The sequence below is a fragment of the Chrysochloris asiatica genome, unplaced genomic scaffold (assembly GCF_000296735.1).
Source record: "Chrysochloris asiatica unplaced genomic scaffold, ChrAsi1.0 scaffold00002, whole genome shotgun sequence".
Classification (NCBI taxonomy): Eukaryota; Metazoa; Chordata; class Mammalia; order Afrosoricida; family Chrysochloridae; genus Chrysochloris; species Chrysochloris asiatica.
In genome coordinates, this window is record NW_006408520.1 from 23,080,578 (window position 1) to 23,086,951 (window position 6,374).

Sequence of the window (6,374 nt, forward strand, 5' to 3'; positions counted from 1 at the left end):
GTCACACACTCTTAAACTAAACTCCCTCTTCAAACCTTGTAATCTAGTCACTTCGAGCCTTTATCAACCCCCATTTTAGGTAGCCAATATCTAAGTTGTCTGTCCCTATCTATCCTATATACTGAGGGGATAGCATTGATACTTTATGTGAAGATTCCTTCCCTCTGTGTTGGTATTTTGAACTACTACCTCCATGAGTATAGGTAAAGTTCATCAAATTGTAGCAATTTACCCACGTTCCTTTATCAAAATAATTTTTTTTTTTTTTGTCTTCCTCTTGTCAAGTTCTGTTATCAAGCCGTTGAAGCTAGGTTAAGTGGGTACTATCTGCAAGTTTGGGTAGTCTCTCCTCACTTCATCAGCTTTACCCCTCTAGAACATTGTTTTTATGGACTGTGTTATACCAATTGGCTTTGGTGTTCCAGGTCATAGCCCTGTGTCGTCAGGCCCCATGACTCCTTCCCACAAGGTATTTGGGTATGTCTAAATTTTCATAACTTTATAAGTTTTCATAACTGTATGCTCCAACACATTCATGGATATATTTTCAGCCAAGGTAAATACAATGTAGAAATATCTTCTATCAAACCTATATATATTCATGACTATATAAACTTACCTTTTCTAGAAAATATGTATCCATTGCTTTTTAAGCTTGATTCTGGTCATATTCTGACCAGAATCATACTTACCCTTGATTTCTCTTTCCTTCCTTCAAGTACTTATCTCTCATGTGTTATGATACATTTTACTAAGGAAACAAAAATCAAGTTTCTTTGTAAGATGTGCAGATCTGGACTGAGTATGTTTCACATGGTTGTCACTTATCCATTGTTGGCAGGCCAAAATGCTCTGGTTTCCTGTAATAATCTGAATTTCATCTGATGACATTGCCTTGCTTTTTGAACAGAGGCTCAGAAACAATCACTGAACTAGTTCCAATTCTGGGAAGCAGATGGCAACCCTTGAAACTGCCTCTGGCTGTCACTGCAGAGCCATTTCTCTTTTCTAGCCCAAGTCTTTCTTACCAGTCTTAGCCTTTATCCAAGACTTTTTACTCTTTCCCTCAGGCTCCTATAGTTTAAATCATCCTCCAGAAAAAAGAGAAACCCACCAAAGCTCTTCAATCTTTTGTCTGTTGAATAAGTCTTCAGTTCTCTTTCTTATGCCCTTTAATGTTCTATCTTCGAGTTAAGATTGGGCTCCTAAATTTCATATTCTATTCTCTGTGGGAAAGCATTAAAAATAAAAACTAAACAAAAAGTTTTACTGTAAGGGGAATTTTTTTGGGTCTCTTCATTTCTCTTTGATGTATAATCTATTCTGCAAACACAGAATTTTGGTTAATCTATCCTTCGCTCTATCTGCACTCCTGGAAGTTCAGTCCTCGTGGGCAGTTTTTAAATGTTTTGTTTTGGTAGCTTTTATATGTAGTCTTTTAGGGATCATCTCCCTTCTCCAGACCCACTCTGCTGCAGGCTTGTGAACTTGGAGTAACATGTGTGTGTCTGTGTGCGTGTGTGTGTGAGTGTGTATGTGTGAGCATGTGCACTCATCAAGAAAGAAAGAAAGAATTTTCTCACCAAGCAGTCTCTTTCAAGTGCCCTCAGCTAGTTTTAGAATCTGTGAGTAGGGCAAGGAGGCAAAGGATGAATTTGTCCCCTGATGATTCACATGCCAACAGCTTCTTCAAATTCTGTACATTTATAAGATAGCAGTTCCTCCTACCATTTCTTGACGGTAATTTGGATGTTCCAAAATGTTGATACTTAAAGTAGTCAAAAGAGTAAAATCAAGGCTCATTTGTGTGTTGTGGCTATAGAACATGGGGATTCATAATTAAAGATATTTTATTGGTAAAATGAGATGATCTATGGGAAATGCAATGCAAACTTTTTGATTCTTTTAATTTGCTATTGTAAAAATCTACAAGAAGAAGGAAACTATTTTGCTAGTGAAGTCTTTATAGTCTTGTAAACATAGGACATGATTTTATATTTGTTTTCGTGATAGAATGGTGGTGGTGGTGGTTATGTGCCGTGGAGTTGGTTCCGACTCATAACGACCCTGTACAGGATTTCCAAGGCTGTAAATATTTACGGGAGCAGAAAGCCTCATCTTTCTCCTGTGGAACAGCTGGTAGTTTCGAGCTGCTGACCTTAAGGTTCGCAGCCCTATTCATAACCACTACGCTACCAGAGCTCCTTAACCTCTGGAAATCGCTGCCTAGTCAAATTGACACAAAACCCTAACCATTACAGCTACCAGAGCTCCTTTCGTGATAGAGTAGAAGTGTTTTGTTTTTTTCTCTAAACTTTAAAAATATTGTTTACAAGTGGTTTTCAGAGAAAAAGTAGCTATGCACATGTAGACTATTTCATCTGACATTTGAATATGAATATTTTCTGCCCTGGGCCAGCTTATTTGCTATGTCACATTTTGTGAATTTTCTAGAAATTACTATAAAAGTGGCAGAGGTATTTGTCTTAGATTACCATAATATGTATTATAGTGTCTGATTAAGACATATATATTAATGAGATTAGAAAATATATTTTTAAAAATACAAAAACTAAAGAAACTATAACAGGAACATAGATTAAGCCCATTGACTTCTCTATTATTATTCCATATCCCATTCTCTCCTGTCCCTCTCTAGATGTAAACTTGGTTTTACTACATGTCACACATTGGGGTTCCAGGAAACAGTGCCTGAGATTCTAAAATTTATGTGTGGAGATTACTGAGGGTGCTGTCAGGAGACACTTGTGAAAGGTGAGGAATGTGGGATTAGGTAAAGGGAGAGGGTAAATTGTGATTTATTTGCAACAGATTTTTCTGTAGATAATACAGAAAGTTCTGAAGTTGAGATGGCCCTGCAAAATTGTCCCAGTTGAAGCAACAAAACCAAATTTTTGTATTCTTACATTGGCTAGCAGTCGGATGCAGGCATCCTCCAGGGAGGAGGTATAACCTTGGGCAATACAGCTCTATTCTGCTGAGTCCTAAATCCTAAAAAGAAATCTAGCTGTAAGTCTTCAGCAGCCAATATTCCTGATAGCTGAAACCTTGGCTAAAGGGAGATCTGGTGGTATGCCCGAACATCAGTTCCACAACATATAGAAGAGTAAGTAAAAAAGTATTGGTATGGCACTATTGGATAAGCACTGGACTGCTAACTGCAAGGTTGGTGGTTCAGGTCCACCAGCCACACCTTGGAAACCCAAACAAGGTCTCTAAGAGTCAGAACCAACTTGATGGCACTTAACAACAATGCCAACTAACAAAAATCTTATAAAATTTTATTAAACAGGAATATTGAAGTGTGAAGTTATTATTTCTTGATGTATCATCTATCTAGGTCCATACACTTCTGAAGGTGGTTTTTCTAAGTCTTTAGTCCTTCCCAGAAGAGTTCTGTGTGCTCTTTGATTTACACAATGTCAAAATGGCAGTTTGGGCATTCTCAAGGCACTCAAATTGTGTTCCTTTTCAATGTTATTTGAGTTTGGGAAACAAAAGAAGTCTAAAGGAGTAAGATCAAGGCTATAGGGTAGATAGGTATGCTTCCCAATGAAATTCTCATAGGAGCACACTTGCTGTTCTTGCAGAATGAGCAGATGCATTTTTGTGATGGAATAAAATTCCTTGGCACAATTTTCTTGGTCTTTTACCACATCATTGCTGTGGAATTTCAATTTTCTTAAAACCTTTTTCATAATACGTTCTTATGATCATACTGTATCCTTTAAGAAAATCTATCAAGATTATTCCTCTGGAGTCCCCGTCCCCCCCCAGTAATTGCCATAACCATCTGAGTTGACCTCTCTGCCTTGGATTTACCTGGCCTAGCAAATCCCTTTGGAGCCACTGTTGTGATTGGACCCTTTTTTGAAGGTACCCTAATGAGACTAAGACAAATATATTACTGAGAGAACTTGTCTACAGTCATTGGATGATCAAAAAGACATTTTAAACCACATTTTGTTTGAAACAAACACATGCTTGTATGAACTGGAACCGTAATGCTTTCGGACTTACCCTCATATAATAGGTTCTCTTATTTCTTCATTTAAAAATTTACAAGATGGTCACAGTTGATATATGATATCATACTGTTGAATACCACACATACTTAGATGAATAGGTTATTTCCAATTGTTTTCTATTACTACAAATCTGCAACGAACACTCTTACATATGTCTCTGTGTTCATGTGCAAGAATTTCTTTTAGTTTCTATACTCAGAAGTGAATTTTTTGAATCATGGGGCATAATACGTATTTTCAGTGGCATTAGAAATTACTCAGTTTCTTTCCACAGTGGTAGTGTCATCTTATCCTATGCTGATTCATATTGTGTCCAGCACTTGGTATTACTACGCTAGAATTTTTGCCAAGCTGAGGGCTTGAAATGTACTCATTTCAAAGGGTGTCTCATTATTTTATTTTACATTTCTAATCATGATGAGCATATTTCCATATGCTTTCTCTTTAATGTATTGGCTTCCTTTTCTATTTTTCTTCTGTGAATTGCCTATGTATCCTTTGCCTATTTTTCTAGTTGATTTCTTATCTTTTTTTTTTTTTTTTAATAACTTTATGGAAACTTCTTATGTAATCTGAACACCAATTATTTGCCAGTTGTGTGCATTGCAAACATTTCTCCAGTCTTCTTTTTAACTTTGATGCCTTTTGTACAGCATTCTTTTTTATATAGATGATTATTAGCATTCTTTTTAAAATAAGTATTTTATTGTTATTTATCATCTTTCTTTCTACTCTTGTCAGATTTTCTATTTTAATCTTAGAATTGAGAAATATAATTTGCAAGTGACATATTGTTGCTGTTGGGTGCCTTCAAGTTAGTTCTGACTCATAGTAACTCTATGCACAATACAATGAAACACAGCCCAGTCCTTCACCAACCTCACATTGTTACATTTGAGCCCATTGCTGCTGCCAATATGTCAGTTCATCTTGTCGGGGGTCTTCCTCTTTTTTCAATGATGCTCCATTTTACCAAGCATGATGTCCTTCTCCAGGGGCTGGTTCCTCCTGATAACATCCTTGAAGTATGAGAAACAAAGTCTTACCATCATGGCTTTTAAGGAGTATTCCGGCTTTACTTCATCCAAGACAGACTTGTTTGCTCTTCCTACAATCAATGACAAATTTAATATTCTTCTCCAACACCACAATTCAAATGCATCAATTCTTCTACGGTGTTCCGTATTCATTGTCCAACTTTCACATGCATTTGAGGATCCTGAAAATACTATGGCTTGGGTCAGATATACCTTAATCTTGAAATTTATATCTTTGCTCTTGAATACTTTCAAGAAGTTTTTGCAGCAAATTTGCCTAATACAATATATTCTTTTATTTCTTGACTGCTGCTTCCATGAGTGTTGATTGTTGAAGTTTTTGACAACTTCAAGCTTTTTTCCATTTATATGGATGTTATTTATTGAGCCATTGGTGAGGGTTTTGGTTTTCTTTACATTGAGACACAGTAAATATTTCAAGTTCTCTTTACTTCCAGCAAGCAAGATTGTGTTATCTACACATTTTTAATGAGTCTTTCTCTAATCCTGATGCCATATTCTTCTCCATATAATCCAGCTTCTCAGGATATTTGCTCAGCAAACAGATTGACTAAGTATAGTGAAAGAATACAATCCTAGCACACATCTTTCCTAATTTTAAACCATTTCGTATCTCCTTGTTCTGTGCCAGTGACTGCCTCTTGGTCTTTGTACAAGTTCCTTATGAGCCCAATTAAGTATTCTGGAATAGCCATTCTTTGCAATGTTGTCCATAGTTTGTTATGCTGTAGATAAGCACTGGTTTGATTTGAACCACAAGGTGGGCTCAAACCCACCGGCTGCTCTGGAAACCCTATACATAGTGCCTGTGAGTAAGAATTGTCTCCACAGCACTTAACAACGACATTGTTGAATGTCTTTGTATAATCAATAAAGCACAAGTAAACATCTTTTTGCTATTCTCCGCTTTCAGCCAAGATCTATCTCATTTCATCAATGACATCTTTAGTTTCATATCCTCTCTGAAACTGGCTTGATGTTCTGGCAACTCTCTGTCAATATACTGCTGCAATTGTTTTTCATATTATCTCCAACAAAATTTAACTTGCATGTGATATTAATGATATAGCTCAATGATTTTGCATTCTGTTGGGTCACCTTTCTTTGGAATGGGCACAAATATCGATCTTTTCCAATCAGCTTTCTAGGTACTATCTTCCAAATTTCTTGGCATAGATGAGTGAGTGCCTCCAGTGCTGCATCAATTTGTTGAAATATTTCAATTTTTAATCCACTAGTTCCTGGAACCTTGTTTTTTTTTTTTTTT